The following is a 12,825-nucleotide window of genomic DNA, read 5'->3' as shown; positions in this document are numbered from 1 at the left end:
AAGCGCTTTTGAGTTACTAGAGAAAAGCGCTATATAAATTTAATTCACTTCACTATCAAAATATTTTAGTACGACTTTGGTAAGCTATGTAGCCGCACTGCTTGATGTACTTCAACATACAATTATTATTATGGCTTGTGTATAAGGTAAGACATAATATCTGACACGTCCGCCTTTGTAGTCCGTGCCAACACCGTAGTCGATAAGCTTCTACTTGTTTCTATCTTCTTGTTACGACTCTTTTAATGAGCCCTATAATCCGGTGCGCCTTATATATTAAAAACGATCAAAAATAGACCATTCATCGGCAGTGCGCCTTATAATCAAAGGTCCTATGGTCCAGGAAATACGGTAGTCTTTTTCTACTCATCCCTCTGCTGCTTCATTGTCAAACAATAGGCTGATTGGCAACACTAACATTGGCTGTATTGTTTGAATGTGAGTGTTAATGCTTGTCTTTTTGTGTTGGTCCTGCGATGAGATGTCCCTAAAAGCCAAATAGTGTTGTAAATTTGCCCGTCGTCTGCCGCGACTCGTTCAGGGGTTGCACTGTCCATCTTCACCTGGTTTATGAGTAAAATGTCCATTAAAAGTTGATGTTTCTGAATGATTAGTTGCAGCGTCAACAAAGATGTCGATGTTGCGGTCTTTGCTCACTCTTCACAAGAAGGTAAATACCCAGTCAACGACAGCTGCGGTTGCTCCTTCAGGAGACACTGCCCCTTCGTGTTTTGGAGGAGAATTACAAGTCACGCGCCAGCCTCCGTGGAAGAGCTATAAACAAATCAAGACGTCGTCAAGCTACGTGACGGCAGAGTATATTACAGCTTTTAAATTCAGAAAATGGGGATATAATCTATGTAAAATCCCTCTAAAAAAATCTCAAACAACATTTTATATACATGGTCTAAGTAATAGTAGTAACAGGCACATTCATTTTAACATTATTTACCTGATATTTTTGAGCCTGAATATACGGAGGATGCGCTACAATTTTTAGAAGCTGGGTGCTAAGCAGATCCAGCTGAAAACACACAAAGCATCAGGTAATGGTATTGCTAAGTGCTAAATAAGAAATACAGACTATGAACATAAAACAATCGATTCATGTACAATGTTTGCTCTCATTTTCAGCAAAAGACTTGTGTTACCCGTTCAGAAGATGACTTCATCATATTCCTCACTCTTCAGGTTAAAAATGCTGGGAGCAAACAAACGTCTTGTCGATGTCTTTAGTTCCAAATTGAATTTCAAAGTTGACCAACTTCTCGGCTTTTGACCACAACCTTCTACTATACAGGTGCGAGGCAGGATTTGCAATCTGGCACAAACTTTCCCCAACTCAGAGGCGATGCAGCAGCAGCAGCTAAGTAGGCCAACAGCTGCAGTACGTTAACCCTGTGCCATGTTGCTCAAAGTAGTTCCTTGGTGTTAGCTTTTACAATAATAATGTCGCTAATACTTGGTTAATATGCAGGTCACATCATGTAATTAAAGTATTGCTGCCGTTTTTTTAGATGTTTTTAGAGGGCTTTATAAGTGGAATCGATGACTGCCATTAGCGACATTGTTAGCCACCTCCTGCTAGCATTCATTATGGGCCTGCACCCATTCACATGCTGCAAAGCAGCAGTGAATGCTTTGTAAGTAGCCCATTATATTATTGCTTGGACTAATGCTTTATAGTTCTTCTATCTTTTTCTGCCATGGTTAAAGGCGAACTACACTTTTTTAAATTTTGTACATCATTCAAAATCCTTATGAGCACATAAGTTTAAATTTTTTTTAATGCCCTCTAACAAGTAAATAAATGCAAGAAAAAGTTTGCTTACAATGGAGCCTATGGGAGTCGCTCTATTCCTCCTATAAAGAGCTTAAAACACATTGCAAAAACTTTTCATATACCCACTGTAAGTATATATGTAATGTAATAACAGGCACACTAATAACTACATGTAATATTTAAGTATTTTGCTCATTTTAAGCATACAGCGGAGCATTAATTTCACAAACGCATCACAACGTTCGCGTTTTCCTTCAACAACAATGATTACTACTCACTGCAGACATCAGGAGAGAAACTAAACATAATTAAATATCACTTACTGTACAATGTTTGCTCTCACTTTGTTGCCGACTGTTAGGATGTTAATATATTACGGGGTGGGGTGGAATGAAACATTTTGGGTCTTTTTCGCCATTTCCGGGTTTTAAGTTGGCTGTCAAGGTGCACCTACTTCTCAGTTTATGTCCACATCATTTTACTATCAAGAAAGGGGCATGGTTTACAATCTAGAATAAACTTTCAAAAGCTCTGAAGCAAGAAAGCAGCTCACCAGCTGATGTCAATACAGCAGCATAAGGAAGTTACTTCTGTCTGATCAATGTGCCGCTAAATGTAGGTCCTTAACAATGGCTCTTATAGTAACAATGTCGCTAATACTTGGTTAATATTCAGTTCACAAAATGTAAATGGAGTATTGTCTGCGCTTTTTGGATGGTTATTAGAGATGCGCGGATAGGCAATTATTTCATCCGCAACCGCATCAGAAAGTCGTCAACCATCCGCAATCCACCCGATCTAACATTTGATCAGAACCGCATCCGCCCGCACCCGCCCGTTGTTATATATCTAATATAGACGATGCAAGGCATTAGTGAGGTTATAAAGCTTTTGCCTGTTAAAGAAAAGAGACTGATCCAATGCAGCATTCGCGTGCCACGCTGTCACGACCCAGACGCACACCAGTGCGCAATCATATGGGAGCCGCGCTGAGCGCACCTCCAAGCGCGTCTCGCTGCCGGCGACGGCCGGGTATATGGGCCCGACGCTCCAGCGCCATCCATTTTCAGGGCTAGTTGATTCGGCAGGTGGGTTGTTACACACTCCTTAGCGGGTTCCAACTTCCATGGCCACCGTCCTAGCTGCTGTCTATATCAACCAGGGTGAGCCCCACCCCTTTCGTGAGCGCACTGCGCGCAGAGTGACCCCTGTTACGCGCCCCCGGCAACAGGGGTGGCGGGCAGGTAAGCTGCGCGGGCGGAGCGCGCGGAGTGACCCCTGTTACGAGCCCCCGGCCACGGGGGTGGCGGGCAGGTAAGATGATGCTTACCTGCTGCGCGTGACGCCGGCCGCGGCGAAGGCGGACGAGGCGGGGTGTCGGTGCGGTGGGCGCGGTGGTGACCCTGGACGTGCGTCGGGCCCTTCTCGCGGATCGCCTCAGCTACGGCTCCCGGTGGGGCCCTCTCGGGGGAAGGGGCCTCGGTCCCGGACCCCGGCGAGGCGTCGGGGGCCTTCTCCGCTCCGTAAAAGTGTCCATCTCTTTTTTTTTTTCCTTCTGTTGTGGCATATGCTGCAGGTGCCTGCTCGTTTTTCGTATGTGGTTAACAACATTTAACTATGTATATATATTTCCGAATTGGTTTAACTGCCACCCGCCTGAATCTATTTAAAATCTAATTTTTTTAAATTTCAATCGCCCGACCCGACCCGACCCGACCCGCTGATAAAATCTAATTTTTCGTCGCGCGGGTCTCACTTCCTGTTGGATGGGGTCCGTGCCCGTGTGGCCCGACCTTGCGCTGTGGGGTCTCTGTTGGTGACTTGGTGTGGTGGCGGCGCAGCCCCCGTGTCTGGTCTGGATGCTGTGTCTCGGTTGTTTGGGCGGTGGTGTGTTTGTGCGGGTTTGGGTTGGGGTGGGGGGCCTTTTGGTTGGGGTGGTTGTTGGTGTCTCTTGTTTGCGTGTTGGCGTTCGGGCTGACCGGCGGGCTGGCGCCGGCTGGTCTCCGTGGCCCTGGTGGCGTGTGGTTGCTGGTCGCAGTTTTTTTTTGATCGCTTTGATTTGATTGGCTGGTGCTGGCTGTCTGGGGTTATTGCGGCTGCTGTTTCTGCTGCCGTTTGTTTGTGGTGTGGGCGCCCGTGGCTGCTGGGTCTGGTGCAGGGGTGTGGCTGATGTTGTGACTGGTGGCAGCGCGCGCGCGTGATGGCTGTCAGGGCTGACGAACTGTATATGTATGTATATGTGTGTGTATGTATGTATGTTTATATATGTGTATGTGTACATATGTGTATGTATATGTATATATGTGTATGTGTGGGTATGTATACGTGTATGTGTGTATGTGTATGTATATATGTATGTATGTATGTATATTTCTGGGGGTACGCTCTGGGCCTGCCTGTCAGACGGGGGTCGACGCCTCAGGCTACTGCATCCGAACTGCGTGTCTGGAGCTCCTGGGTCCCGCTGTCCATCCCTTCCGGGTGCCCGTCTTGGTTGGGGCCTGTTGGGCCTAGTCCCTGCGTCTATTGTGGTAGCTTGGTGCTGCAAGGTATTCCGAGGTGCTGCGAGTCGGCCAGTTGCTGGGGTAGTGACCTTGTTTGTCAGCATGTCTGTGATCTTCTTTTAATTCTTTTTTTTTTCTAATTAATTAATTAATTAATTAATTAATTTATTTATTTATTTATTTTTTAATATATTTTATTAATATTATTTTTTAATTTTCCCCTCCCTCAGGGGGGGGGCTCGGCGGGGCGGTTGCTGGTTGTTCCATCTCTATCGTTGGGGTCCCTGCGGGTGGGGTGGGTGGTTCCCGTGGCCCTGTGCCTGGGTGGTCCTGCGGCGGCCGGTTTGGGTGGGGTGGCCGGGGGCTGGCCTCGCCGCGCTCTCCGGGGGTGGGGGGTGGGCTCGTGGGGGCCCGGTTGCCGGTGGGGCGGGGGCGGTCTTCCCGTCCGGTTGCGGGGAGTCTCTGGGTCCCTCGGGCGGGGCGTCTCGCCTTTCTGCCCGTGTGGGGTGTGGTCTCTCGCTGGCTTGGGGTCTGGCTGTCCCCTGCTTTTCTCGTGCCCTGTCCTCTGCCGGGTGCGTCTGTCTGCGGCCTGCTGCTGGCCCTTGTGGGCGGTACGGTGGGTCAGGCTCTGGGGTTCCTGTCGCTGGCCGGCTTGGCTGCGTGGGGGCGGTGGTCCCTGGTTCCCTGGGCACCACGCCTCCTGTTTGTGGGTTGGGCTCTCGGGGGTGATGGGGCCGTGCTCTGGCTCCCACGCACTCTGGGAGTCAAATGTATTGTACATGCAAATTCACATATGCTCACATACGTACATAGGTACCTACGCTCCCACATACATACACAAATACAGTACATATTTACCTACCTAATGTTCGTACATCCACACGCACATTCAATATACAAACATACACATACACATACTGTACATATACATTCACTGTACAAACACATATACACATTCTGTACATATACATTCATTGTACAAACACATATACACATTCTGTACATATACAAGTACATATGCATACTTACACTCATGCACATAATCACGTTTCATCAAACATATATTAACGTTGTTGCCCTAGGGTAAACTGGGTGTAACACATGGCACACTGACAAAGCTTAACCTATTGTGACTATAACAATCTACAAGGTTAATGTAGGTTGCTTCTCTTTCTCCCCCTCCATTTTTCTGCATTCTTTCGTATCTCAAGTTATCATTACGTATATGTATTGTTGCATTTAAACAACTGTATTGTTGATAATAAAGGTAAATTATTGGTATTGTTCATTATCAATAGCGCTATTTCTATTGGTATTTGTATTGATCCATTTGTAGTGTAACAATGCTCATTGTCATTTCTGTATTATTTTTTATTTTTCGCTAACTGCTTATTTGCTATTACTTTTACCATCATATTTGTACATGTCATATTTGCTGATGTTGCTCTATTGTTGTTGTTGTTGTTGTTTGCTGTTGTTGTTTTTGTCTCTCTGTCTAATCCCCCTCTTGTCCCCACAATTTCCCCCTCTGTCTTCTTTTTTTTTCTCTTTCTATCCCCTCCTGCTCCGGCCCGGCTGCACTAAATGATAATATAAATACATTTAATAAAGTCAAATACAAATAAGGCAACAAGAGAAGTATCCTACACTTCTCTTTTGTAAAGTAAATCTGAACAGCCGACATGGGCATCTACATCAACTATATGATTTGCCTGAGAAGCTGGACAGGAAATAAAAAAAATAAAAAATAAATCTAATTTTTTTAAATTTAATCCGCCCGATTCGCGGATAATCCGCGGACTCCGCGGTTGTGCCCGCAAACCGCGCATCTCTAATGGTTATATATTGGGTTTTATAGTCTGAATAGACGCAATGATGTCAGGGCTCTTATTGGCTCCATTTTAGGATTACTTTTATTTATGTTTATTTACTGGTTAGAATGCATAAAAATACATGTGTGTTCTTGTCTCTCATAAGGATTGTGAATTATAGGCACAATTCCCCCAAAAAGTGTAGTTCCCTTTTAATACAGGACAAACCGGCCAACGAACCCCAACATATCTTATATCGTTGGGAATGTCTCGATTGCGTCGACAGTGCTACTTTATTTTTGGAAAAAAAAATTGTTACCATGGCGATGCTATTAAGTGAAAAGACCCTCAGTGGGCCCATTGATTTGGTACCCCACCTTTTATAATGGTATTTTTTCAGGGAACCGCAGAATGAGGCGAGATTACCTCTTCTTGTAGCTCGGTGCTGAATATTAGAGATCGACAAATTTTTTTTTTTCAGAGCCGATACCGATTTTTAGTAGTCAAGGATGACGATAACCGATATTTGCAGCCGATATTCATTTGCAGTAAAACGTATTTAAACGTGAATAGTATACGTCAATAAACAGCTGGACAAGGTTTTAAGACATTTTTTTTGTTTGTTATTTTTTCCCACATATTTTTTTAGGAAACGTCAAACCAGTAGTGACATATTGTTTTATGGGGGCACTAATGCTGTAGTTAATTTAAAAATATGGAATTTGTCTACATCACAATAATATTTTTTTTTTTGCGGTTTATGGATTCAATACACTGTAAGGTTTCCTCGTGAGGTATCCTGAAATATTGGTTGGTTGTAGGTTGAAGTTTATTTGGAACATTTATACAGTTTCAATATATTATATCACATATTCTACATATTTTCATTTCTCTTTACATGTACAAAAAGGAGTAGGAAGACGCAAAGCTTATTCAATCCTACCAATTTTCCCCAGTAAAGAAGAGCAAAAACTAGAATTCCCAGGAAAAAAATGGAAGTTCTGACAAGTTCTTGCTGTTGGCGATCAGCTCTCCAAGGAGAGAAAGAGAGGGAGTGTCTAAATGTTTAGTACATTAAAAAGGATATGCTATTTTGCTAGCATGCTTACTATTAGCATTTATGTATTTTACTCCTATAAAATACAAATATATACCAGACATGGTGTATGAACATAATTTTGCCTTGCTACTTTTGGTATTTCCTCCTATGCTAGCATGCGAATGTATTATACTAGCATTTTAGCAAATGTTTTGTTTCTAACCTTAAACATCATGGATTTTGATACTTGGCGCCATCTTAGAAGAATGTTCTTCTGTGTTACCATGCTAACATTAGCAGTTTAACATTTTGGTTAATTTTATTTGTGTGAACTTAAAAATCATGACTTTTGATACTTTGCGTCGTCTTAGAAGTATGCTAACTTCTATGTTAGCATGTTAATGTTGGCATGCTAATGTTTTATGCTAGCATATTTGCAAATGTTAATGTAAATCTAAAAATATTGGCTTTTGATGCTTGGTGCCACCTTGGAAGTACGTTAACTTTTCCTACGTTAGAATGATTATGTTAGTATGCCAAAATTTTGGTTTATTTTAGATAAAATGCTAGCATCATTTTATCTAATTTTTTTCATTTAAACCGAAAAATCCTTGATTTTTCTACTTGACGGCATCTTAAAAGTATGCCAACTTTTCTAATGTTATCTTGCCAATGTTAGCTTGCTAATGTTTTATGCTGGAATATTTGCTAGTTTTATTCGTGTAAACTTAAAAATCATGGATTTTTACTCTTAGCACCATCTTAGCAGTATGTAAACCTCTCCTATTTTATCATGCTTACCTTTTATGCTAGCATTTTATCAAATGTTTTCGCATAAACCTAAAAATAATGTATGCTAACTGTTCTTGTTTACATGTTATCGTTTGCATGCTAACGTTTTCTGCTAGCAATTTAGATGGATAAGTTTAAACCTAAAAATCTTTAATTCTGATACTAAGCATTCATGTTAGCATAAACACGCTATTTATTAATTTTTTATATATATTTTTTTACTTGGGTTTCACATTAACATTGGCGATGGCCAGAGTTTCACAGCACAGATAACATCAACATTTTTGCTGGAATTTTCTAACTTACTATTTAAAATGCATAGAAAAGAAATATGTGTGGTCTTGTCTCACATAGGGTTTGTGAATGATAGGGAACATTTTTTAAAAAGTGTGGCACCCCTTCAATACATTAATTTTATTGAATTATTTTTGTCTTTTTTGGTTATGTATGTAGTTTGTCATTTATAGAGAAAAATACCACAAAATACTTGCTGTTTCTTTTTTATATGGCTCTATTTATTATTTTGGATGTCTAACAAGTTCATTACCAAGACAACATAGAAAAGTAGTTGGAAAAAACGTGCCCAAATAACCTGCCAAGCTGCTCATTGTCCCTTAACAGTCTCATTGGCGTGACTGTTCAGAGGTTGCCACTCCAGGCCGTCTGTCAGCCCATGGCCTCGACTCTCCCTTCAGGAAGACAAAGCTCCCGTTCTTCCTGGGGAAAGCCCCCACCCTGCTGGAATACTCCACTCGCCTACGGTGCAAGGGAAGGCGGAGAGACTGAACGTTTAAAAAAGAGCGCAAGATCATAGGTCTTCAGTGAAGCTTCATTCGGCAAAGTGCAGAGTGAGGAGTGCTCTACAATCTTAGTTTAAACGACAAGAAATGTCTGGATCCCAGTAATGGGGCCCAATTTTTTCCTCAGAGATCAGCTGACAAGCCCAGACGTTTTTCAGCGCAGCTGTGTCTTGGTGTTTGCATTGCTGAAGATTGTACTCGCATGAAAGATTCCTTCTAAAGGAATGTACGTTCTGGGAGGCACAATTACATTTTCAGATTCCTTCTTACACACATACAGGGGATGCGTGAATTCCAGGAGGGTCCTGCGTGTCTCGCCAGGACACCGGCTAGAATCTGAGAGCAAAATCACTTGCTGTTGTTGTTTCATGCTGCTTAGCACTAATGAGGATGTTGAGAATACTGCACTACAAAACACAAACCATTTTTTTCATGGAAAGGGTTTTTTTTGTGAACAAACATGCTCTTCATTTATGTAAATGTCAACAAAAGCATTTTTTTGCAATAACAACACATTGACCCAGGACTTGATTGGAAGGTCCACATTTATGGTTGCAATTGTAATTGTATAATGCTAGTAAACCAAAGTCAACCTTATTATTTTTGTAGAGGCAGATCGCAGTATATTTTAAGCCATGTCGTGCAAACATTTATTAAGAAACCAAACAAGAGAAGAAGAAAAAATTAAGCTCCCTCCAGGTTTTGTACTTCCTCAAACTGTCATTGCACTGGTAATGATATCATATTTCCCTGAAAGTATTATATCATCATATCTCAAATTTGTGTTTCACACCAAGCGACAGTCATGTGGAGAAATTGCTGACTCTGTTTATTCCGTTGAGTCAGTCCCCAGCACCAAAGTGGACACACTCGCTTGTGTTCAATGCAACAAACAAACAATAGCAAACACGGGCCTGTTGCCGCGGTGATCTTTCACGGTTGTCGTCTATAGCAACATTGTTGCCTTGGCCTCGCTATCAGGCCACCGACCGTCGTGTCCGGGTAAGATTAGTGCTCTTGACCGTTCTACTTGGCCACCACTTTGCTTCCACATCCAACAAAATATTGTTTGGTATATAAAAGTCATACTGCATGGCATGATGTGTGCTCTACTGTAGTTTCGGATGCAAGTGTCTTGTAGTTCTAACCTGGGGGTGTCAAACCAGGTGCTGTGCGGTGAGGAGTAAAGCGGAGGAATGTATGGCATACCTGCCAACATTGAGACCTCCGAATTTGGGGGGTGGCGGGGGTGTATATATTTTCAAGTATTTCTTATATATAAATATATATATATATATATATATATATATATATATATATATATATATATATATATATATATATATATATATATATATATATATATATATATATATATATATATATATATATAGGGCAGCACGGTGGAAGAGGGGTTAGTGCGTCTGCCTCACAATACGAAGGTCCTGAGTAGTCCTGGATTCAATCCCAGGCTCGGGATCTTTCTGTGTAGAGTTTGCATGTTCTCCCCGTGACTGCGTGGGTTCCCTCCGGGTACTCCGGGTACTCCGGCTTCCTCCCACTTCCAAAGACATGCACCTGGGGATAGGTTGATTGGCAACACTAAAATTGGCCCTATTGTGTGAATGTGAGTGTGAATGTTGTCTGTCTATATGTGTTGGCCCTGCGATGAGGTGGCGACTTGTCCAGGGTGTACCCCGCCTTCCGCCCGATTGTAGCTGAGATAGGCTCCAGCACCCCCCGCGACCCCGAAGGGAATAAGCGGTAGAAAATGGATGGATAAGATATATATATATATATATATAAATAATCCGTTCATGAATGAGTATATCCGTTCGGCCATTGTGTTCAATGGAGAAGACTGATCTACAAAATTTGCAGGCAGCATACCCCTTCCCCTTCGAGCTGTCCTGGATGAACTGAAATAATTTTTTCCAATCATTTTGGAACTTGCGAGCGCACTTCTTCTTCTTACTCGTCGTCGCCATGTCTCTTCTGCGTTCTTCTGCTTCGTCTCTGTTATGTTTTTGAACATTACTACTTGCCGTAGTTTTGAAGCAACGCATGATGGGAATCCGGATGTTGTGTGTCAGTGTATTAACGAGCCGGCTAGAATAAACACACACTGAGAAATAGCTCCATGCCTACCTACTTTATGGATTATAGATAAACCTACGAATAACGGAGACATATATAATAGTCTCCTTTTCAGGTGAGAGAGGACGCTAAAGGCAGTGCCTTTAAGGCACGCCCCCAATATTGTTGTCTGGGTGGAAATCGAGAGAAATTTGGGAGAATGGGTGCCCCGGGAGATTTTTGGGAGGGGCACTGAAATTCGGGAGTCTCCCGGGAAAATCGGGAGGGTTGGCAAGTATGATGTATGGAGGTGGGCCAAATATAGGTAAACAATTGGTAAACTTGAAATATGTAAAGAAGTATTGTCACATAACCAAATTGATATTATTTGTCCATTGGATTTTATTGACTTTATTTCCTTTTATCCTCATCTCAATGGATTTTTCCTGGCGTATCAATTAGGCCTGGGCCGATAACACAATTTGTTGGCCGATATATCGTCTCAACATCAATGACTCACTATCCATGAACCTCACCACACGTCACTGGGTCAAACACACACAGCGTCACACATTTAGGTGGTGGACTGCTGACCTGCGGGCTCACTTGGTCTCCAGTCAGGAAGTAGAAGAAGAATGCAGCGTGCTTGTGTGTGCTGAGGCTGCTAAATGAGCTTTTGTTGCTCATGCTACATTGCTACCCTAGCTGGCGTTGTGGACTTGCTGTGTGATTGTATATTGAGTGTGCGCACGTACAATTGTGTGTTCCAGGCCCTTGCAGACACTTTTGGTGATGGTGGCTTTTTTTGTCTTATATTTGAGCAGGGTCTCGATGTATGGCCTGCCACTACCCCCTCACTTCCTGGACGTGGTCTCGCCAGGCCGTCCCTCCAGAAGTACTCCTCAAAAGTGTGGCCATGTAGTGGATGTTTGAAATTTACACACACACACCCACTGCAGTGCAGACAACAAAAGCTCTTGTGATGCATTCTTTTGTGACGTCAAACGCTCTGCCCGTGGGCAATGAGGAGCAGCACAGGATGTCCGACAGAAACACAGGGAATCACTCATAAGCGTTGTAGAGACGTTAAAATGTGTGTTTATGTGTCACTAATCCTTAGCAACTTTGCTAAGGGTTAAGACGTACAGACACGTTTTGCTTCACGACAGTCTTGTTCTCAACCAATTTTAATCACAATTTACACACATATTTGTGTACCAAATTTGGCGATTCTGCTAAACGCTCTAGAGCAGGGGTGTCAAACTTGTTTTTATTGAGGGCCACATCGCAGATATGTCTGCCCTCAAAGGGCCACTTGCAAATATGTGATTAAAAAAAAAAGGGTAAGTATTCGGCTCATGATATTGCATTATTGCCTAAGCATTTGATTATTTGCTTTTTTTACGTCCGCTTAAAAAACCCAAAATAGAATTTAGTGTAAAAAAACTCGCTCAGTTGCCAGAATTTTATCGTGAAAGTGAGTGTTTTTTACGGCATATTACTGTAAATGGAATGGAAAAACAGTACCACTCTTTTACAGTAAAATCTAGAGTTGTTGATTTTATAGTGTATTACTGTCAACACAAACAGTACCAAAGTTGTTTTTTTTGTACAAAAAAAAGAAAAATAATTTTACCGTAAAGTCTATTGTCATTTTTGCAGTGCACAATTTGATAACTTGTTTTGAAATCATAAGTTAAGGTGATATTCAAGTACTTATTTTTATTTTTTTAAATATATAATATTTTGTTGCATTATTAGATCATATTCAATTTTAAAAGATATGTATATAAAGATAAGCATGCAGTTTATGTATCTTTTGAATATCAATGAAAAAAGATCAAATAAATTTAATAAGAAAATATTCTTTATTAAAGCAAATTATTACCATTTTGCGGGCCATATAAAATGATGTGGCGGGCCAGATCTCGCCCCCGGGCCTTGAGTTTGACACTGGTGCTCTAGAGTTACAGTGAGTGTTTTGTAAAGTGAGGTAGAGGGAGCAACAGAGTCAATCCAA

At 42.0% G+C, this 12,825-nt stretch overlaps 1 protein-coding gene across 1 annotated transcript in view; it reads left to right on the top strand.

The window, feature by feature from the left end:
* The window catches only part of LOC133606809 (mitogen-activated protein kinase kinase kinase 11), a 55,107-nt gene that overhangs the window by 19,747 nt on the left and 22,535 nt on the right, over positions 1-12,825 (top strand). The window lies entirely within an intron of this gene.

The sequence above is a fragment of the Nerophis lumbriciformis genome, linkage group LG05, assembly GCF_033978685.3.
Source record: "Nerophis lumbriciformis linkage group LG05, RoL_Nlum_v2.1, whole genome shotgun sequence".
NCBI classification, from domain to species: Eukaryota; Metazoa; Chordata; class Actinopteri; order Syngnathiformes; family Syngnathidae; genus Nerophis; species Nerophis lumbriciformis.
The sequence above is the reverse complement of the archived record's forward strand: the minus strand, read 5'-3'. Positions and strand labels throughout refer to the sequence as shown.